We start from the raw sequence: 24,058 nt of genomic DNA on the forward strand, positions 1-24,058 counted from the left end.
GAGTAAGCAGGTTTAGGTAACGAATATGTATAGGCGTTAATTGAATATTCATTTGTTTTATTGTATAAATGTGAGATGGTTTGTCACTTCGGGCACGCACGCTTGTGGAGGAGTGATCCCCCGTGCATCTGCGCCCAAGAAACATACCTACTTTATAACTTTCGAGTTGTAGAGTCTAATTCCGTACGCCAATGTAAAACTGCAAGTGTGTTTCCATGAAAAGCTATCATACTCCACCTGACTATGAATACAACATCAGGGTAAGTCGGCTGGTGGCATTGGGTGGAATAAAAAAGCTGTTTCTCGAGAGGAACTTATCTTGAGGCTTTTGTCACTTTTTATAAAATGACATTGTCTGTGTTGCATCCTCTGTTTTAGCTGACATTTCCTGTTTTCAATTTTGCTGATGGACTTCAGTGGTATTTTTGTCCTACAGGGATCAATTAAGGACTTCACCCTCTATGTTGTAAGTAAACGGCCTCATGCGGTGGGAGTTTAAGTCACTATTAGTTGTAGCAGGAAAATGATGAGGGTTATACATCAGCTGTCTAGCTCTGTCCATATGACTGAATTAGAGGAAAGTTGATGACTTTGTGTTACAGGAATTTTGAGAACTTTATTTGGACAAGTAACCTGTTTTGCTGGGATACCTTGCATCTGACAACTGCATGCAGAGCAAGCAAGTAGGAGCTACCACCTGTGGTTGGTTTGGGTTTACAGGCCAGCACTTCTGTCCCCATTTACACATACTTGCAATTCCTTCTTGGCCGTTGCAAGGGATGGGCAGTTACTGTGCACCGTGAAGGTGTCTTCCCAAAGGAATAAAAAAAAATTATCTAAATCACCAAAATAATTGGAAATAACAAATTCCTCTGTATATCATCTATTGCCTTTTCAGACCGAGGGATGCAGCTTGAAAACTCCATGAACATTTGAAGAATTGCTAGATCCACCCTCAATCCAAACATCTCTGGGTGGTTCTACTGTGCTTGGAGGGAAGGAACCAATTCCAGGAGCACACTCCCCAGACTGTTATGCAACCCAAGCATGCAGGCATTCAAAGCATTTCCCATAGGTGAGCTTGATGGTTTCAGCTCCCTAAAGAGACCAGACTTTTTGCCTCCACTTTGATGAACTCTGGCTGCCTTCTCTACATGTCAGGGAGGGCAATAGGAGTGGCTTCTGATCTCTCCTGTGAGGCACTGTGGGATGCCATAGTGCACGGCACTATAGAGGTCCCACAAGAAGGACGCTTGCAGCAAACAGTGGCAAGGGAGAGCTGGCAAATGTAATTTGCCTAGAGTTTCAGTCTGCAAGACGTGAAGAACCTTATGAGCTGTGCTTTATGTGGGTAAGGCTAAGCTGTTTAACCATGCTTTGTGGGGCTTGTTTTTAGCTGTAGCAGACGCTGTTAGAAATATTTAGACAGATCGTCAAAGCATCACCAGTCAGCTCAGTGGGCCTCATTTTTATTAATATGGTATTTGATACTAATAAAAATCAATACACGAGGGCATTTACAGCAGAGAACACAGTTATGACAGTAGAAAGGCAGGATATTGCAGTTTGTCAGCCTCATATGTACAATGCCATTGATTTGAAGATATATACTGTAATTTTGCTTCCTAGTTGGCCATTTCTCTTCTTAGAATGGAGAATGGATGAAAGGGTTTCCTGGAGAGCTGGGGGCTAGGAGTGAGTCAGGAACTGGAGGAAGTATGGCCAGTTTAATGGACCACTGAGGTAGCAATGGTGGTGCTAGTGTTAAGACACCAAAATAAAGCATTCTGGAGATTTGTCTGTGAAAGGTCTGAGTATATCTGGTGAGAAAGCTTTTTTCTTGGTTTCAGTGGAAACCCAGGTGCTGAGGAAAAAGCGAAAGAATAAGAAAAGACATGAAAGAACTTGTAACCAAGATTGCTTGTGTTGGACTTTGGATGAACAGCAAGATCCAGTTCCCATTGCTGTTGGGAATCTTTTAACAGGAAGAAGATGAATACGTGAAGAAGGAAACATACAAAGCTCCAAGATGGAGGTATGTGGGAATTCTTGGCATAGCCAAGAAATGTGAAATTCGTCTTAGTATATCTATTTAATAAATCCTCTATTAGAGTTCTTGCTGCTCCTCAGAAAATTCTGCCTCTTTCAAACTGTATCTTGTATGCAGGAAAGCACAGTGTTTACAGCTCTGTGAAGACTTATCCTGGGTTTCCTGCAGACTTGTAAATCAGCTGGTTTTTTCCTTCAGTCTTAATCTTAACGCTTGTAAGAAAAAGTGTTTGGAAGCATGAAGTTGGGCTGAATTGTCATCCCATTCCTTCAAATCATGGTCACAGCAGCTGGTTCTGATGCTTATTACTAGTTAACCATGGTATCCTAACTGCTGAATTTGTCTTGTTATCTCTATAGACAGGCTGCTCTGTTACCAGGCACTGTTAGATTGAAGAAGGGAAGGGTCTGGCAAAATAATTTGAACAGTTGTGTTTGTTTAAATATTTAGATCTAACCACCAATTTCTTGTGATTGTGTTTTTATTTCCTGTCTATAAAATGTGACAAACACTTTCTTCTTCCCATCAAATATAAAATTATTTGCTTTTTAGGATAGTGACTTTTCAGCCGTAAGGCTCAGAGGACCCCTTGTTGACCCTTAAGCACGCCAGTGCTGTCACCAATAAAATGATCTTAAATCTTCAGCCACTGGCTCATTATTCAAGAAAAGCAGCATGGTCAGAGTTAACACTTGCAGGGACCATATCCTAAATGAGCTCTTGGTGTAAAGCAAAGCACTATTTCATGCTATTCTTGACATCAACTAAATACTATTATGGTGTTTCGGGGTCATTTTTTTGCAGCCTGTCTTATTTTGAAGAGTGGGAAGAAGAATGTTTTCTCTGTTGTTGTGTATTTCTTCATGGAGTACTCTGTTGCCTTAGCAAGTTAAAAAAACACACAACCACCCACCCTGGAAGTGTTCAAGGCCAGGTTGGAAAGGGCTTTGAGCAACCTGGTCTAGTGGATGGTGTCCTTGCCTGTGGCAGGGGGGTTGGAACTAGATGGTCTTTAAGGTTCTTTCCAACCCAAACCATTCTGTGATCTGGCTTAAGTGTACTGTTCTGCAAATGCAATTTCTACTGGCATGAATTAACAGGCTTCCAAAAAACAACTATTACATGGAATATACAGTTCTGTTTTGACATCGCATATATCTAGCATTATATATTTATCTAAAAGATAACTGACAAAATGAAAGTAGCTCAATACCATCTCCAGCTGAAAAAACAGATTTTATACAGCATAGCCCTTGGGAAGGTTGTGTTTGTGTCTTTTGGATCAAATTACTTTTCAAAGTTGGAGACCACTTTGGAATTTTGGATCCTTTTTGTTGAGTTTAAAATATGATCAAAAGGGCAAACTTGGCATGTATCTACTGGTTCAGAATTTATTGGTAGGAGTTCTTTGAAGGATCAGTTCAGTATAATTTTTGGAAAATAATCAATTTTAATAAAGTATTATACAATGAGAATATACATGGCTGATTCTGTACTAGACCCCTATGTGTCCCCAGAGATGAGTTTCTAGGCAATTGGCTGTATGCTAAAGCAACTGCATGGAGAGGAAATTGGGTAAATGTTAGCTAACATGATGCCTGTCTGAGGGAGGTCTGAGTCAGGTTTGCTGGGATGTGGAATATCTTCACTATAAATACCAACAGTCACTGCAAAGTTGGTTAGGCATGCTGGCAGGAACTGCACGGTTAGGTGTGTACTGCTGACCACAAAATTCCTCAGAAAATCAAAGCAACAGCCATAGAATGGAAAACTATTAGATGAGTGTGCTGTAGAAGACACAAGGGTATAAACTTAGTGTCTAGTCCTTCCCTTTGTTCCTCATTTAATCTTCCCTTAGGTTGAGTACCTAAGTTCAGTTTAAGTTGTGAGTTCTAAATCTGTCAAAACTACTTGAATATTTGATCAGTAAATATAGGTCACCTGGAAGACAGAGAAGATGATCTCTCACTTGCCCATCGTAAACATACTGCATAATACTGTAATGCAGTTTGTGGTATTTGAGGTTGACCTTTCTCTTCTGGCAGTGCAGAGTATTTTCCAAAATAGGCACAAGTCAGTAAGTTCCAACTCGAGAGCTCTCTGAGCTGTGAATCCATTCCTAGCAAGCATCTAGCTTTAAGTTGTCTTGAGATGCAACTCCTTATTCTTTCCAGATAAGGAGTGGTGTTGTTCTCTTGTAGGGAATTAAAATGTCCTGGAAAAATTACATTTTTAACTATCTTTATTTTTTTAGAGTTCTGAAGTTTATTGCTAAGTTGATAAATTGTGTTTTTCATTCCTCCCCGTTCTTTATATCATTTTTTCCCCACAGACATTCAGGTTTTATTTTAATCATTATTTGCCTAAAACCTATCTAGCTATGACACTGGAAATACTAAATATAACTGATTACTTCACACTGCCAGACTCTGCAATACTTCTTTCTCCTGTCCTAGTTAAGATTAAAACATGCAGCACAGTGGCAACAGGGAACATCTTGCATGTTTGAGAATTACAGGATGGCATTTTGGTACACTGGCTTGCAGCAGGACCAGGAGTTAACTTTGCTGGAATACCTGACAACCAGTGGGGTCAGAGATCCCCTTAGTAGCGATCTCTCTGTTTCTGATGAAGGTTCTAATGTTTGTCTGCTGCACCTGCAGAAAAGTCAGTGGTGTGCCCAGATAGGCAGTAGTTTGATGCTTCCTACCACACAGAAGACCTGTGCACAGACTACTTCCATGAGACAACATACAAGGAGAAAGAAGATGGTTTTCATTTTTTATTCACCTTTTAAAAGCATCCACTACCTTTTGGCTTAAGGGAGTTGTACATATGATGACTTTCAGAAAACAAGTAAAGCTTTGTTGTCAGAAGAGGAAAGCAAAGGACAGGAGATAAGAGAACTCTCCTGTTAGCCAATTTCAGTCTATTCCTGACTATTCCCTGCATGTATTTAGTCTTTGTTCCTGTATTTTTTTTTTTTCCCCAGGGGGACAGCATGATGTAAATACCAATCTGAATACATGATTCACAGCCTAATGTTCTTGCAAATCTAGTGTCCCTTAACCGCTGCAATTTAATTGGAGTTTTGATCCAGGGCTGGAGACTATGGCTGATCTAAAAAAAAAATATAATCCTTTCTTTTGATGGCTGGTGGGTAGTGTTAAATGATGGCAAGGGTACTCACCTGTGTGTCAAAAAAAGAAAATAATATCAGCTTGGTTCATATGATCTATGTTTGTTGTATAAACTCTGAAGTCCGCTTATTGTTAGAGAAGTGATGGGTGTAGCAATCAAAGAGGCTCTGTTAATTAAACAGTTTTCTCCCAAAAATGCATGGAATGATCAAACAAATATGAGCAAGTTTGAAGGTACAGGACCACTTTACTGTTTACAGCAAATATTTTGTGGTAACAGAGAGAAGCTTCTACAGTGGTACTAAATTTTATTGCCAGTGTGATGACATGAGTAAACTGGCCATAACAAGCAAAACCTCAGTAAGCAACATGGCCTGTGAGCTTGTGTTGGTGTCACTGTCATTCACATTATGCAATGGACAGTGTAGAAAACTACCTAGGGTCAGCAGAACCTGAAGACGGGTTCCTCATGTGGCCCTATTTGCTGCTTTTTTGTCACTAACTTGTTTGTTCTGGTAACATGATGTGTTTCCAGGGCACAAAAAGAAGGTTCTCTGCTACTTCCTGGAAAACTGATAGCCCATACTATTAACTTTCTAGTGTTTGATTCCTTCTTTTATACACAGAAAACTGTTAATTCATTTGCATTCTGACACAAAACTATGTGTTCCTGCAGGCAGTTGAGAGAATAATCTGTAAGTATTGTGGTTTTGGCTAGTATACTAGGAATGCTGGCTCAGGCCAGGCTGCCTAGGGGCATTCCTGGGACTGCAGAGCAGTCCCAAGGGCATATTAAGAGCAGTTGTAACAAAAGGCAAAGGGCAGTAGCTAGAGAGCTGGAAGTGTCTCCCCTCCATGGATTTTAAGGTAGCGCCAGTGTGGAGAATAAGAGACTCCAGTTTCTTGTGAGCGATTTTTGTTTTGGAGGAAGTAGCATGTGTGTGTTGAAGTGAGCTTTCTTTATGGAAATGGATGGAGAAAGGCTTTTACAGAAGATTTCAGGATGTATCACTGCAAACTCAGAGTAGCTCACTGAGTAAGTGATCAACAGATTTTTTAAGGTCTTCTTGGAAGACTTTCAGTGATCTGCATGTACTGCCTGAAAGGAGCTAAAAACCAGTCTGTCAGCAGTACACATCTGCACTACCCTTCTGCAGGCCCAATGTGAAGAAGGTTATCTAAGGTTAGTTGGTAGTGGCATGAGTTAAGAAAGATCTTGAATTACCCAAATTCATAATGTGAATGAAAAACATACTACAGAAGTAGCTTCAGTGGTAATTTGTTCTTGCTTTTCCTTCTGATTTCTTTTACCTTTAAGCTTCCCCTCATGAACCATATCCCAAGAAGGCAGCTGGAAAGGAATAAGGAAATGTAGAAATAAAGGCTAAGCACTGAATGCTGAATAGCATTGCCTCCCTGATAGCTATGCTTGCTTAGCATAGTCCGACATTTGGGAGGGTGCTGGTTTCTTTGTAAGTTTTTGGGTTTTTCTGTTTTACTAACATAACATTGTACATAATACATAACATTATTCATGTACTGCAGTTTAAGGAAACTCTGGTAGAGTGATGACTCTATGAGCTAGTTTGGTCTTTTTTCCTATGTAACACTTTCCAGGAAAATGCTGAATTATTTTAGAAAAACTTATACCACTTGTGGATTTTTTTATGCGCCCCCCCCCTTTCCCTTTTCAAAGAGAAATGGTAGCTGGGACTATTGGGAACACTTTTTGCAGCTCGTTATTGATATTCAAAAGCTTCTATTCTCAGAAATGATGCTTCCAACCTTGTCATGCAGCATGAATTCCAACTTGCTGGTGAGCATAAAATTGCCTGATTTCCCTGTAACAGAGAAGACCTTCTGTTTAGTGGTTTCTGCTGTTACTAGGCTTTCAGGTATTTTTCACAGATTGTGGAGAGACTCTACAGAGCTCTAAACCACCAGTTTTCTTTTTCATTCAAGGATCAAATGCATGTCCTCTGGGGTAGTTTTATGTGGAGAAGGAAACTGAGGGGGAGAGGAGGGGGAATATCAGCTGAAAATATTGCAGTGAGTTAAACCTCCAAAATTATACCAAGACTTAAGTAATCTACTGTCAATTTTAAATGATAAATGCCATTATTTTTCCAATGCAATTGATCAGGTGGTAAAGCATTGTCTTGTTAAGTTTGCTAGCAACTGCAGAATAATATCACAGTATAAAAGCACAAATCAGTGGTTGGCACAACAAAATTGATTTGCAAATTGTGTAGCTCTGTTGAAAAGCTATATGAGGAATCCTTTTTTTCCTTTTTTTTTTTCTTCTCCCCAGTTCTGCAGAACATTTTTCTATTTCTGCAATGTGGCTTAAGTTCTTAGGGTTTGGTATTTAAAGGACTGATGCTGCATGCAAAAATCTGAGCACAGAAATGTTGCTGTTGGAAGGATATTGTAGTTGAAACTGGAGAGACACTGAACTAAAGAGCTACGGCAGACTAGGAAGGAACAAAAGTACTGAACCTTGGATTTGTTAATGTAGTTTCCACTCCATGAAAACAGAGCTGCCCCAGAAACTTAACTACTGTTCTGAACAGACTTCACAATGAATCCCTACAGCTTTAAGCTGGCCTGCATGAAAAGCCCGGTATTTTATGGGACATCTCTTATTCATGTGCTAAATGAATGACTTAGCTGTTCAGTAGCTTGAACTCTGCAGAAAACCACTAAGAAATATTGTTACCAAACACACTCTCTTCTTAGTGTGGATTTCCACCTGAAAAAGCCTTATGTTTGATCTTAACTCGCTATATTAGGTTCAAGTGTGTTGTCTGAAGACTGTACTTAAAATAGTAGAAATTGGGGGGAGGGGCGGCAAGAAATCATGGATGTATTTGAGACTTTGCCGTTGAAATTACAGGTCAGGGTAAGACATATTTTGTACTTGTGACCCAGACAAAGAAATGACATACCTTGTACAGACATCTGAAAAGGCTCTTTAATGAGTATGTAAACAGCAGGTAGACAGTGATATATCTGAAATCTTTCAGCTGATAGTATTTCCATGATAGGGCTTGTTGGAGGCATGATTTTGCAATAACTCATCTGACTGGGCCGGCGTTTCTAGGTAGAGGCCTTCTGGAAATTGTTGTCTGGGTCCAGAGGCTATCACAGTGGAAAACTTTACCTCTGGGGGACTTGTTGTTGCCATGCTGATAATAAGTGGCCTGAGGGAAAGGTTCAGGGTTGAATGAGAATTGGAAAATGAAATTGCTTCCTTCAAAGTTGAGCTGGGAGTCAGGCTTGGAAGACATTCAGAGAAGAAGGCTTTGTAGAAGTTTTGGGATGATGAAAGTACCAAATGCCTAATATCTCAAATAACTTCTGAATGATGGAATCTTTTTGGGAGCACTTGACTGTGATTTCAAATTATACTTCATTTTGCAGGCTTTGAATATCTGGAAATGGGTGTGTTGTCTTCATCCCCAGCTTTTCCCCAGCACCCATAGGGATCTCTTAAACTCTGTAGCTGAAGGAATTTTGAATGTTTTTCACAGGTTAGAAACACTTTTGTACATTGGACAAGGACTTTGTATTTGCAGCTAAGCTCTTTAAAGATTTCTAAAATGATAGGCAAACTATAATGATGATACAAATACTAATTATTGGGAAAATAGGACGAGTTCTAATTTTAAGACTGCTAAATATTCAGAACTGCTAAGAACTGTTTTTTCAAGACAGCTTCAAATTAACTTCACTTTTAATTTAAGTTGTCTTATGAAATTGATTGCAATATTTTGGAATGTTATAACTGGTGAACTTTAATAGTTCGAAGTAATTCATAGTTGAAGCGGATAGAGACTTGTGAATGGGGAGAATCATAACTCTTTGAAGGGAGTACACTTGCTATAAAATATCCTGTAGAAGAGATGTAGTAAGTTTTACTTTTAAAGAAACATGCTTGTACTAGAACAACTTGTGACTGACCTTGATATGGAGCCAGCCTCTATGAGTTATGTGCATCCTTTGCTGTTCCATTCTCTGTCCCGTGCTACTATAACCCGTGGCATTGCTAGCGGTTAGCTGGAGCTTCAGCAGATTGTAGACAAGTCCTGCCCACTGATGCCTGTGCAAGAAGAAATGAGTGGAGAAAGTAACAACAGGGATGCTCTAGGTACTCATTATCACAAACACTGAGCCTGTTCACTTCTTTTAAATTGTATTCCAGTATATTACTAAAGTTCTCTTTAAAATGTTTGGGTTTTCATCTTTGTAATTAAAAGAAGCAATGTGTGAAAGTACAAAAGACATGTAATCTCTGCGACCCAGCAAATGGCACTTTATATCCCCAAGCAAGGAATCAATTGGATGTAAATTGATAGCTTATGAGGTTTGTCAAACATGATATATAGTATGAATTGGAATATAAACCACGTGGATTAACAAGTCAGTTGCCATAGAAACTTCTTCTGAAATTGGATCTGAAACTTGCTGAAGAACACAGCCCATGACATTTCGCTGGTTCTAAGCTTTTTATATGTAATAGCTGCAACAACAGCTATGTGATGGGATTTCTTTTTTTGTCCTCCTAACTTCTATTAACACTGGAAATGGGTTTTTTATGGTTAACTCTGCAGTTGCTCTGGTTGTTCGAGCTGCTAGGGATCTCCCCATACAAGTGATCACTCCAAGTCCTGTTGTAGCAGGTATTTTGTAGGCAATAATAGGCTGCAATTACTTAATATTATTAATATAGTAATATTAATATACTTAGAATATTAATATATTGCATCCAAATGGCTTTGACAGCCACAGGCCAACTTCAAGAATATGCATGGACCTAGCAGTTATATAGCGTTCGCTCTTTAAAAGCTATATATAGCTGAATTCACCAGCTTTCACAACTCGACTGCTAAACTGGATCTAAAGCGACCCTATATGCAATAACAATTAGCTGGTTCAAATGGTGGATGGCAGCATGTGGACCTTACATTTCTGAGACAGTATTTTAAATCTTGGTGTCTTCTCATTGCTGTCAGTCCTGGATTTTTCAGTTCAGTGCATCTGCAAATTAGACATCTACAGCTTTTGAGAGGCTTCCATTACAGTATGCAGAGACACATGTTGCTGAAGTGGAAGTCTGCATTTAGAGCGAGTCCATGTTCATATCCACTAGCTGAGTCATGGTTAGGGGGATGAAAGGCTGCTCTGCTATTCTGCTGTGCTGTGTGCTCTCTGTAGCCAGGTCTTTTGTCTTCAGAGCTGTTAGTCCAATATTTCTTGTGCTAAAGTCACTTGAAATAGAAATAGAGCTGCTAGGATATAAAACTAAAATAACTTTGAAGTTATTTACTGCAAGAGAGAATGTCAAATCATTGTTCCACTGAAAGTGAAGGGGTTATAAGACAAGAGTTTTGATCCAGCCTTTAAGTGGGCTTGAAGTCAAGCAACAAACATCCTTAGCCATAACTTTGTTCAAAGTTGTTATTTTCAGCAGTTTTGTCCTGGAGAAATCTGAGACTTGGCTTGAAAAGAGATAGCAAAATCTTTAAGTGATGACTAGACACCCAGGCCTGGCTAACCCAGATAGCTTTTTAACAGAGCCTACATTGCTGACCTATTGGTTTGCTTACACTTTAAGCCTTTGGATACCTGGATATCTGGATGAGGCATCCATGGATTAATGAAATCTCTGTGTAGTAATAGCTGAGTCCCTCTTTAACCTGTAGCTTGCTGCTTAACACATATTTACAAGTGCTCGGTGTTTTGTGCTTGCCCAAAATATAATGTACTCATTGCTATTAATCAATGCAGAATCATATTTGAAACAGTACTGTCTTGTGCACCCCGATTCCTCAGTTAAACTAAGTTTGATTCATTCATTTTCAGCATTTTTACAAGTTGTAGGATCTAGCCTCTTGCTGCTGTTTTCAATATGTTGTTCTTCTAGGACTGTTGTTTAGATTTTAACTATTTATAGGGGCCTTGTGATGTGCATTTTGGCTGTTCTTACCTCTTACTGGAAACTGAGACTGGAGTATTATGAAAACATAACTGGTGCATGCAGTATTGGGCTGTGTGCCAAAACAGAGAAGGGACTGAGAGGTGGGAGGAGGTAGGAATAACTGGAATGGAAAAGGTCACGTTCTCAGAATCAGTAGCTGCAACTTGGAATACATTTGGAAATGGCATCTGTTTACGCTAGTGACAGATTTGGCATAAAGTAGTCGCCGGTTCTCTTCAGTCTAGAACTTAGTTCTGTAGCCCTTCTGATTATCAAGTGGAATTCTAATCTTGACCCCCTGAGTCTTGTTTCCTTTATTTCTCTAAAGTTGATGGATTAATTTGGTTGGTTGGCTGGCTAGGTCAGAAGATTTGGAAAATTATTTGCACATTTAAAGGGACGGAAATCCTAAAGACTCCTCAAGTGAATGCAGATATAGCAAGAGCCTTTAATAGAGACTCTGTAAAATAATAATTTTTAAAAAATCATTACAGCTGTAGTTAATGGATATAGTGGACAGAGATATTAGTCCCTTTTGAGGCCATATTTCTAACTGGACAAGAATCCAGAAAAAAAGAGGTGGGCTCTGTTACATAAACAATTGATGCAGTTGAGACTTTGATTCTTTATGGAGCTTTGCAGAAAATATGCAGTTTGCAGGACTGAGACATAGACTTTTTAGTGTGTGAAACCGTTGTGGTAAATACCCTTTTAGCATATTGCAGCTTACTATTTTCATGGATCAGATAATCTGCATAGCAGTAACAGTGAGCACTTAATGCTATTGGAGTTAACAAGTCTGGACTAGTTTCTGTTGTTGTGACAGTGCTGCTGTATCAACAGGAGCAGATTCAAAAACCTTTTCTGCAGATGGGTTTCTCTTTTTTTTTTTTTTTTTTTTTAAACTGTTCAATTTATAGCCCAGCAAGTTACTATGCAATAGTAGAGAATATAATTCCTTAGTGTCTAAAAGCTAAACAATTGTTTATAGAGTTTATTTATACTTGAATCTTTAGCAGTAGTGGAGTCGGGGATGGGGGATGGTGTGGGGAATAACATAACTGTAAAAACAAATATAATTGGAGTGACATTTCATAAAATGATGAAATAGACGAATGGAAAACTACAGATAAAGAATGGCAGGAAATGTATACAAAACCTGATTCTGTGGGAATAGCTTTCCACAGCCCTCCCCTTTTGACAGGACATTAAGGGCTGGATCCTCAGTTGGTGTTAGTTGTCCCCTCAGCTGAGTCAAAAGAGCTGCAAGGATTGCCGGCTTAGGCTCTGACATAGCCCAGCTGGCTTCCAGCTTGCACTTGTGCATCCAATGATAGATACTTCATAGGTGTAGGATATAAACACATGCATGGCAGAAATAGGAAAACTTTTTTTTCTGCAAGAATAAAGCCTGGCAAACATGAATCCCACCCCCCTTCCTGACAAACAAACAAACCAGCCACCTCCCTGACAACCCTTGAATCTTACTTTATTTTCTATTAGTATTTATCCTTGCAAACTTTTGCTTACAAGAACATTCCTAGAAAGAGAAGACTAAAATCTTTGCAAGAAGTGTTTGCATGAGTACTTGTGTGTGATTTTGTGTAGTCACTATGATTTGAGTCATGCAACGAGACGCAAATTGATACCATATAGGATACGGGAATGAACATGAATGGTGGGTGATTGATGTAAAACAGCCTTGAGTTGGCATAAAATTGTGAATTTGCTCATCCTATTAGGAGTTCAAACAATGAATAAGGACCACACTTCTAAATAAAAAGTCTGGTCAAATGTTTATCTGCAAAAAAAATTAGTTAATATTTGTTGAAGATTTCTGTTGTTATGAGCAATTATTTGGATCAGTTTTCATGCATGTTTTGCAAAATTTATTAGAACCATGACTTTGTAGAAGTGCACACTTAAAAATCTGAATCAAAACTTTTGCAGATAGATTTATATGCTGTTATTATTCCCAATGCAGTTGACCACTTTTCAGGAACAGTTCCACCGAATTCAACCGGATTATTGATGGAATAATAAAAATAAAGTCCAGTGCTGAGACCTAAGTAAGAAAATGTTTCAAATGCTATAGCTAAACATAGGTGTGCAACATCATGTTGAGACAATGTTACAGACGTAAGGGGATGTGGATCTGCTGTGGTCATTGCATCCTCCATCCTTAGCTACAATTTATTATAAACTTTTGGTCCTGACAGTGATTTTCACATAAGTACCTTGAAACAGTAACATTAGAGACTTGCTGCTACTTTATCGTGTGATATTGCTTCCCAGCTGTAAGAATTGACCTTACTTTCTGAAAAGCTTAATCCTAAGGAGTACAGATGTCTGTCTTTACCTAGTCATAAAATATCTGTGCCCAAGAGTGATGCAAAAATTCTGAGAAAAAATCTTTCTTACCTGCTTCACTGAGATTCCCTGAATCTCATTTGCTAGCACCTTTTTGCAGCTATGAATAGGAAGCCTAAAAGGAAGGTCATGTTGTGCTCAACTACAGAGGCAAAAATGAATTCACAAGGCGGCCTGTGAAAAAATCAGTCTTTTTTTGTTGTTGTGGTTTAACCCCAGCCAGCAACTAAGTGTCTTGCAGCCACTCACTCACTTACCTACATCCTCAGTGGGATGGGGAGGAGAATTGGAAAAAGGTAGAATCCATGGGTTGAAATAGCAACAGTTTCATAACTGAAATAAAGTAAAATATAATAATAATAGTAATGAAAAGAGGGATAACAAAAGACAGAGAGAGAGAGAGGAATAAAACCCAAGAAAGAGAAGTGATGCACAATACAATTACTCACCACTTGTTGACGGATGCCCAGCCAGTCCCAAGCAGTGATCAGCAGGCCCTGGCCAACCACCCCCAACCCATCCCCAGTTTATATATTGAGCTTGATGTTCTATGGTATGGAATATCCCAGTGGCTAGTTGGGGTCAGCTGTCCTGGATACGCTCCCTCCCAGCTTCTTGTGCACTTGCTCACTGGCAGAGCATGGGAAAACTGAAACATCCTTGACTTAGAGTAAGCACCACTTAGCAACAACTAAAACGTCACTGTGTTAGTAACATTATTCTCATACTAAATCCAAAACACAGCACTGTACCAGCTACTAGGAAGAAAACTAACTCTGTCCCAGCTGAAACCAGGACATTTGTACAACCAGATGCAAGTTTGCCAGAAGAAAGGATATGGGAGACTAAAACCTCCATAGGCTTCCTATAGTACTACTTAATGCACACAAACTGGCGGTCACATAACGCTTTTACAGTCATGTTGGTTCATTGCTCCAGTGTCTTCAAAGTGTCTCAATGCAGAACCATAGGCAGTGCTGAAATGTTGTCCTTCTTGGCGTGATCTTGCACAAGTATGGCCAACTGTGCACGATGATATGAATGTTGCCTAATAACATCGATGCATGAAAAAACTAACAGAATATTCTCCACAGGGAATACTTGCTTAAGGCTTAGTAGACTCAGGGAACGCTTAAAATGCATATTTTAAAAATATGTGACTACATTAATATGTTTACTCATTCCTTAACTTCTAATGTGAGGTAACACTGAGATGCTGATAACATTGATATTGGCCTCATTTTCTACAATATGCTACTCAAGCTGGCTCAGTGCTAAAAGTCACTATATCGTTATCTGTGATAAGGGTAAAATGATGGCCATTTTTAATTTTATCTTTCATTTGCAGAGAGATGTTCAGGCAGTACTAATGATGTCAATGTTCCATTGCTGTCTTGTAGAATTTGCACAATGCAACAGATGAGAACCTTTTTCTTGTCTTTTGTAACATTTCAACCAGCAATTTCTTTGCCTGTTAAATGTGTTTCTGAGCATTTGAAATGTTGAAAAATGATTCAAGAGTAAAAACCTAAATACAAAACACCTTAGATCATCACGTTCCTTTTGTCTAGTAAGCCACAGTAATCACTATGTACCCCAGGATTATCTCTAAAGAAGAAAATTGACTTCAACATTTTGCCTTCGCTGAGTTATTAAGACCTGGCAAGTCATGTGTAATTGTGTTAAACTATGCTTTGTGTAAAGCTTCTAAGCTGACCATGGTGACTAGTTTAATTTTATTTCAAAAGTGTAAACTGAAAGCCTCTTACTGGTCTGATGAACACACAACTGAGGATTCAAAAGCTTAAGGAGAAAGTTTGAAAGGCAAGAGATGACTGGACAAGATCACTGTATTAAAAAAAAAAAAAGGAAAAAAATGCATGGGGATATGGAGTCAGTAATGTTTTCTAATCTAATGTTGTTATCAGGCACTGAATTTGTCCTGTTTGTAGGCATTCTGTATCCTGCAGGGAGAATTACGGAGGTGGGAGTCTCTGAAATAAGCCAGAACTTAGTTTCTATCTTGCCTATGCAGTTGAATTTAACCCTGATAAAAAAACCAACAGTTACTTTTCAGCTCTCTGTTGGAGCTCCTAGTAACTGCTATTAAAAATATAATGAACTGAATATGGCTTTGTCAGTAAGGCTCTGAAATTTTCTACATTAGGTACAAATCTGATGCAATTTGAATAATGGAATATTCTTGGGGTTTGTGGTTTTAGCTGAAGTTGGCAGAGTGAAATATCTCACAAAGGAAAAGCAATCTCGGTAGCTCAGACTGAAGCACAGATAGATGTGGTAACTGGAAATCAGCAAATTTAAGCTAGAAGTTAATGCCATGGATAAATGAACAATTGCAAAATGTTCCTAGAATGCAGTGGATATGTAGTTTGACATCTTTATATCAAGACTGGCTCTCGCTCTAAAGTCTTTGAATAGTTGAGTTACTGTCTTCCTCCTCCTTAACAGGCAGTGCATGGTATTTTTGTGTGGCAGCCATGAAACACCAATGCCTTGGAAAACAGTGTCACAGTCAGCTTTAAGGGGGTGAAGGAAGGTGAATCCCTGAAAGATAGATCATGGTATACCAAAGCAGTGTTGTGGCTTGACTGGTAATTTTTGTTTGCCCAAGTTGATGCTAGCTATGGGAAACTGTGCAGCAGCCTTCGCATTCAGCTGTGTGCTTTGTCCCTAGCTACCTAACCCATGGCCTCGTGCAGATATAGATGTTCTGCAGTTTGAAGTTTAGGAACTTAGCACACATTTTGGAGACTGCTTAGTATTTCTGTGTGACTTGCATGCACACTGTGAGTCTTGGCTGCCAGCTGTCAATAGTGGTTTGTAACCAAAACAGACCAGAGGGGTCAGGGTCCTAACATGAGGAATGTCATGGCCTGATGTGAGTCCTCACGTGGGGGGGAGGCTGTCTAGGCAAGGCAGACTCAGTGCCTACCTCAGGCTGTGCTGTGCTTGGGTTTAGACATGCATTATGGAGACGATGCCGTATGTCAGAGGGATAATTTCCCTTTTCTGGCTCCACGGGGAGCAGGCTGAACCCTCTGATAAGGATGCTGAGCTGACTTTTAGCCCTCTCAGGCAATGGATTCTGACACCCTCATGCAGATCATTTGGACAAGTTCAGCTTGTTAGAACAGGAGATTACATTTAAGCTACTGCAAGTAAGGACTTTGCCTGCTGTCGCTTTGTTTTGCCCACAATGTATAGCAGTCCAGCAGAGTACAAATCATTTTTGTCTTGCCTTCTCTGAAACAAGATTACCTTTGTTTCACCCTAGAGTGAGGAACCTGTTGCTTTTAAATACCTTATGGTAACACCTGCTGTTTCCCTTACCAGTACTTTCAGCATCTTTAGCACTGTATGCCATTTTCCACTTGCCATGCACGTGGATTTATTAACTTATCAAAGATGATAAATTTACTTGGAGAACTATTTTCACCCCAGATCACAGTCCTGCTTTTATTTGCTGATGGGCCTCTGTATTTCTCTGCCAACATTCCTGCATGTTTCTGGTTCTTATTTATTTTTCTAATGCTAGTTTCCTCTCATTAATCACTCTAAACCTATACAGAAGTGATTTTCTCATATTACAAGAAATATCTTACAGGGCATGAACCTTATGTTATGTCCTGAATACATTATAATATCTTAATTAGGCTGCATATTAAATAGCAAAATACTTGATTAGATCACTTACTATTTCTGTCTACGGTAAACTAGTATCTGCAAGCTTAACCCTAGAGGCTGATTCTGGCTAATCATATAGTGCATAAATCATGAGTGGCCTCAATGTAAGCAGCTTTGTAATTCCTCCCTTTCTGAGCTCTGATGGGACTCTTCCCTAGAGGACAATTCAACACCTCGTTATTAAGTATGAAAAGACGGAAGTATGTAAGGTAGATACATTTGCCTCCTCCTTACTGAGCATAAAATGAGCTGGCTAGCTCTGATTTTTGGGAACCTGGTCAGGGTCTAAAATAAGGTTGGGCTTTTTTAGCATTAGGTGATTGAAGTACATAAAGCAATCCCTGCAGCACAAATATGTCTCAGTTATAATTAAACATCATCTGTATGTAGCAGGGGGAAGAGGACTGATATGAATGATTTAAGAGCAAGTTCCTCCTACACTGCATCACCTAATGAGAATGGGCTGAACCTTGCTGCACTGCAGTGGTTTTTAAATTTCTTCTGTTTCTGAGGACCCAAAAAGTAATCAGGAAACAAGTGAGCACCTAAATGGAAGGGAAAGAAGGGATTATAGGGAAAGAATTCAAGGCGTACTTATCCCACTTGGTAGGTCTGTGTCAGTCTGTAAGGTTTGGGACAACTGTGTGTTGGGAGGATGGTCACTAGAATTTCAGGAACCAGCCTTTGTTGAAGAGGAAAGTGACTTCTTGTGCCAAGTTGCATTTTCTGGTTATTACTCATTCATCCCCATTTGAGGTTCATGCAAGCAATTTTGGGGAGTAAAACTACATTACTTTTAAAATGCACTTTCTTATACTGAAAGAACAGGTAGTTTGGAAGGGGGAAGGAGGAATACTGAGGGAAGGATCAATCTCATTCCCTGCACAAAGCACTGCTTTGGGTTGTACCTGCTGAGCTCTGTGCACAGTTATTGAGTATGCACAGTATGGCTTTCAGGAGCAGAGAATAAACACTTCCAGCAAATTTACTCAGGAGGAGCCTGTCTGCCAAGTGGAACCACCTCCCTCCTTGGTTGTGTTTATGAAAACGTTGTTTAAACGGGGAAAACAAGAGAAGAGCAAACAGATTCCATGACCCACCCAGCACTTCTCTCTGCAGCACAGCCACTCCTGCTGTGTGGGATCCATCACATGATGAGGAGATGCTTCTGGGAGCTGTTATTTTAAAATACTGGCAGCACATCATTGGGTGGGACTGCTCTATCTTGTATCTTCTTACATTCTCCTACTAGCTACTTTTCCTGTTTTATACATCTTCTTGCTCTAGCTGTATCGGCTATAACAACATAATTCTTGTTTGTCCTCTGTGTGACTGTGTTCGTATGCTTTGATTGAGGGTTGTTCTGTGGATGATGTGCCAAAGACCAGTCACCGAATCTGACACTTGTGAGCCTCTGGAACCCCGATGAGGAAACACTGATCTCCAAATGGCATGGGTGGCTTTTGACACTGTATTAATGCATGTGGACGGGCCAGAGTCTGTCTGTGCCCAGATGCATGAAGAGGTGGTGTTATTCCAAACACAGAGTGTCTATGCAAGGCATGATAAATGTCATTGCGTGTGCTTGTTCCCTGGTACAGTGGCGTAGCCAGAACTTCAGTCTGACTCCAGGTTCCTGCTGTGCATTTTACAGCAGCTTGCACTTAACTCTGAGCCTGGCTTCAGGAGGTCCTGCCTTACAATATCCTGTTGCATTCACTAGACAGCAGCCTCCTGCCCTTTTATTGTTTGAGGCAGTGGTTGTACATAGGGAGAGGGAATGGCAGAGAAGTGATAAAGCATATGTAAGCCCTCGCATTCTGTTTTTTCTTGCTGGTTTGAATAGTAGCCAATGATATTTGCAAAGCTTCTTGCTACTAAATGGAGTTATTCCATTCCAGTGAAGGAGACCCTTTGCTTCTTGCTGGGTGTTCAGAAACAATGGACCTGTCACAAAAGGATTTTGCTTTAGCAGTTATTTCTGTTGGCTGGCCTGTTCCTGATAACATCTCCTGCTGTGTACAAAGAGTGCTTGAGCTAAGGGCTTTAGTATCTTGTATGGTCAAGGTTTTGTTTTAAAGGGTGTAGTAGTTTATTTTTGGAAGGAACAGAGGAGCGGCCACATAGCATTGAACTCTCCTATCCTGTTTATCACCTCCAAGCCCAGCCCTTCTCCCAAAATGGGTTTTCAAGATGCAGCACTGTGCTGAACTACAAGATAAGATTTGGCAGTCAGTTTTCTGCTTTTGGCAAAGTATTACTTGGCACAGGAGTTTGAAAATGGAAGTTGCTTGGGGATAAACTACTTAGGCTAATTCACACCTAGAATAATATTAGACACTAGTGGAGTTCCTTTACAAGTGAATTTATTCTCTTTTTTCCATGTGTTGTTTTAAATCTGCTGGAATGTGGCTGCCATAGCCACCATGGAAGGACTGATTAAGTCGAAGAAGGGCTAATCCACACCTTAGCTGAAAGCATTTTTTAAGAAGTTGAATTCTAGAATTTTCTTGTCTTATATATCTGGTCCTGTCTCATGTTTTGCTTGTGCTCTTGGCAGAATCCTGCACAGGGCTTTTTCTGCATTGCAGGCAATGTAAGAGAAGTAGAGAGAAAATTGCTAGTTAAAAAAGCTGTTTAAGCTAGACGGATGGATACCAGCAATCTTAATTTGCAGAGTCCTGGAGTTCTGAATAATCTAATTTAGCTGTCTGAGAAGTATAATTTTGCTAGACTTCCAGTTGTGTGCTCCAGGAGCATGACTAGAATGCTGCAGTAGGAACTCTGGTGTGCCTAAATGTATCGCCTGTAATAGTGTCATGAATGGATGCTGATAAGCAATGCCGCAGCAGCCCAGGTGCTTAGATCTGTTGACTTTAATGAGACTTAAGACCCTTCTTCTCAAGTGCCCTTCTTGAACTGGTGTCTGAGTACTCCAGGACTTCCTAAGTGGTTGAATCCAAGTCAAGAGAAGTAAGAAAACTCAAGTTGAGCAAAGCTCTGAAACCTGCCTCGGTTAAAGGGCAAGTGTTGAATATTCATATTGCAGTGATGGGCAGGAGATAAGGAATACAGAAGACTGTAGTGTGTTCCCTATTGCTGTAAATGCATCTTTTAAAACATTACCAAAATCCCCTGCCTATCACTTTGACTAATTAATTGAAATAGGGCAAACCTTTTTGTTTTGAGTGTCATCCAGCCTGAGGTAACAGGGCTTCTCTTTGTACAGGGATATCTACCAATACCTGTCTACAGAAATGGGTCTTCCAATTTTAGAAAAAATTCATGAGTGTTTTAATCATGTTCTGCTTCCCTTCTGCAGAAGAGCTTGGCATATGCATTTGAAATGGTAGTCGAGCACAGAGCTCAGTGCCAGCCACTGTAACAGTGAACAGATGTTATCTAGTGAGGTTCTGAATTAATTGGAAACACCAGCTCCCTGGAAGTCTTGCATGCTACAAGACTGTTTTCTTAAATGTAATTAAGTGCTGAATGCAAATGGAAATAGCGTTGGGGACAAGGTTAGGGGTGCAGAGAACACAGTAGTTTCCCAGTTTTGTGGCAAGCTGTTCTAAACTTGCCCCAGCAAAATTTGTCAGTTTGTACCTTGCTCTGAAAGTTACATGAATGGTTGCTGACCCGTTATTCTGGAAGCTGGGAGCAGGGGAATTGTTGCTGTCCAGGCCTTACTAACTTTCCCAGCTGCATTTCCTATAGCAGGGGCCAAGGAAGGAAGAGCTGCAATTGTCTTATGCTACAAAAGGACTCCATTTCACAGGAGAAATCCTCTGGTGAGTGGATTCTCTACATTTTAAGCCTGCTTAGCGCAGAGCATCAGACACAGGGCAGCTGTAACAGCTACAGAATTGGGTCTTTCAAAGATAACACTAGATATATAACAGTTGGTTTCTGAGAGGTGGTGTTAGGGATACTTTTTCTGATTTTCTTCTCTCATGGATTTTGGTGCATACTTCTTGTGCATCCTGCTAGGCACTATGTATGTGGCTTGCAGTTCTCTCTAGTTAGCACAGTTAATCCATAACCATGAGGTTTCTGGGCCTTGTAAGTAGTACCGTCTCTGACAGTAATGCTCTACTGTCCCCCAGAAAGGATTTTTTTCTCCTGAATACTGTATGAAACTACAGCCTTTTTTGGAAACTGTTCATCTAACTGTAAGCAGTCTCTTTCAATAACTTAATCTATCACCTTTGCCTTCTCTAGGTGCTGTGTGATGACCGTCTTGTTCCTAACAAGTGACATATGTAGCTATCCATGTGCACTACATAGGTATTTCACCTTTGTCTCCCCTTCCCTCAGTCCCTCTTCTTTATTAAAAATAAAGGTGATCTCTTCTTTATTAAAAATAATAATATTGACTGGGTCTGTTTCACAAAGAATTAGAGGGATTAGTGGCAGAAACTAAATGCCGAAGCAGTTGCTGTTTCTTCAAGAGGTCAATTTGGCTTGTTAGAAGTGAGAAGCCTCTAGCAGTTCCCCTGCATCCTTGCTCTTTGCATACAGATCTTGGGCTTAGAAGTGTTTAGCAGAGGCTTGATGCTAGGTTAAAACAACTGTAATGAAAATAGAATATTTATGTGTATTGGAAAACATTTTAACAGGTCCACAGATTGTTGAAAACTGGTCAGAGCAACTGAAATGGGTTATGCTAAGTGTTGCAATTTCGTTGTGTGTTTTGAACAACAAACATTTTAATGAGTGTTTGAATATACATCATAGGGATAAAAATTATCACCAAATTTTCCATTCCTTTTAATAAAATACTGCCACCTGTCCCAACCATGCTGCAGTAGTTCCTTTTCCTGCTGAAGGTTGTCTTGTTCCTTGAACAGTATTTACTTAAGCATAGTAAATTCCTTCATGTTTCCTGATAGTTTGCTTGGAAAGCAGTAGTAAAACCTCAGTGCAAGCCACATAATTATTGTGGTAGTAAACTGCAATATGATGCCCATGCATTTTCTGGTATTTAATTCCTGTAAGCTTTTGTTATGAAACACTTTGTAATGCAGATCAACACATGCTAGATCAGAGGTTTCCAGACTTTTGCTGTGACAGCACATGTGGCTACAGAAAGTGCACAGTGGATGGAGTCCTGATGACAGCACTAGTAGTTACTTGAAACTGTGCTGGCCTTGCACAATGTTTCTGGTGGCTTCATTTGAGAGATGCTGTCCCAAGCCTGTTCCAACTTGAAGGTCTTTAGGACAATAATTTTCATCCCATCTTTTGTCCTGTGAGCTATGGAAGGGAAATGAGCGTGGGGCAGAGGGACTTGCCTAGAACCAGACTGCAAGCCAGTGGCAACAGCGAAATACAATACGTGATGGTGGGAGGACTGCAGTGAATCGCCTCTCCTGCTAGTTTATCTGCAAGATCTTCTGTGACTGGGAGAGAACAGATGGGATTGCTACAAAAACACTGACTGCCCCATTACCCAAGCCAGACAGCTGAAGCAGAATGAGGCAACGTTTAGCTAATGTTGCTGCAGCAGCACAAGGGAACAGTACAGGCGAGCTCCCAGCACACCCATTTGAAAGAAAGGCAGGTATTGTTGCTGAAGGCTTTATTTTGGGCTGTATCTGTGCTAGCAAAATAGAAAGCCATGTTTCTCTTCCCCAGCTAGGTCTCCAGGTGTTCTTATCGCCATGGTATCTAACGTTATTTTGATATCAGTGTTGCTAAAGGCAACACAGGAAAGATTGCCTGTGGTTTGAACTCTTATCGTTGGAGCAGACTCAGGGTCATCTTTGCTGGGGAAAGCCATTCTCCACAGCCTCCTGGGACACACTGCAATAGGAAGAGATTTGGTCTCTGGAATTCCCATAAAAGAGACTTGCTTGACACCTTTTCATCCATGCTAGTGGTCTCATGCTGCAATGATTTACTGCTTTGAAAGCCTCAGATGATTTTAAGCTGCGATTGGATATGCTCATTGGCAAAATTACATGAACTGCAGTAGCAAAGTTCATGCCATCTATGCTATGACTTTCATTACTGCTGAAGTTGCTTATGTGTGGACAGATTCCTAGAGGATCTATAAATAGCACAGCTTTCAGTGGGCTAGAGCTGATATACACTTCCAAAGGATTTGGTTCTTTTTGTCTGGAAGACACTGGGTGATGACATTTCTGTCAGAGAGAGGGTCTCTGTCTGTAGCAGCTGTGTTGGCTGGAGCACTAGAAACTGATCAGTCACCTAACAGGCCCTTGAGTAGCTGCAAGAAGCATTCACTAAGAGGAAAACCTTAAATTTGCCAGACTAGTACCATCCACTTAGATGCACTTCGACCTTCACTGTGCAGCCTCCTCTCCAGAACTGATGCTGCAGCAGCAGCAGCAGCACACCAGTGATGCACTGACTTGGGAGACAGGTTTCTTTTGTCCGATGAATGAACTGCTAGAGTTCATTCAAGTACTGCTGCTCTCCTTCGGGTTGTGAAATTCACAGAAAGTTGTAACAAACGCAGGTTTGCAAAGTGCATTTTTTTCCTCCATAACAAGCAGTTGGAGAAGTTTTCTTGTTAGGTGCTGTCCTAAGCTTGGATCAGCATTACGCAAACAGATTGGTGCTTGATGTGCTCTTTGTTGCAATTACTTTTAAAGGAAGTTTGTGCTTATTTGGAGAAGCTGTGTGTCAGATATGACAGCTAAAAACAATTACTCTTTCATCTGTACAGTCCAGTATTTAGGTATTGTTTGGAATATAAAAGCATGTGCCTAAAAACACCCTTCCCCTGAAACAAGACTTTATTTTGGATATTTATCTTTCCCACTCCTATTGTATTTGAGAGGCTAC

At 40.1% G+C, this 24,058-nt stretch overlaps 1 protein-coding gene across 1 annotated transcript in view; it reads left to right on the forward strand.

Annotated features, from left to right (window-relative positions):
* The first annotated feature begins 875 nt into the window (after positions 1-875).
* SORBS1 (sorbin and SH3 domain containing 1) overlaps positions 876-24,058 on the forward strand; it is a 220,370-nt gene continuing 197,187 nt past the window's right edge. The window contains exons 1-2 of the mRNA XM_055793988.1: positions 876-1,075; positions 1,851-2,035. The gene's annotated coding sequence lies outside the window, so the exon portion shown is untranslated. The remainder of the gene's footprint in view (positions 1,076-1,850; positions 2,036-24,058) is intronic.

This window comes from Falco peregrinus, chromosome 1, assembly GCF_023634155.1.
Source record: "Falco peregrinus isolate bFalPer1 chromosome 1, bFalPer1.pri, whole genome shotgun sequence".
In the NCBI taxonomy this organism is placed as follows: Eukaryota; Metazoa; Chordata; class Aves; order Falconiformes; family Falconidae; genus Falco; species Falco peregrinus.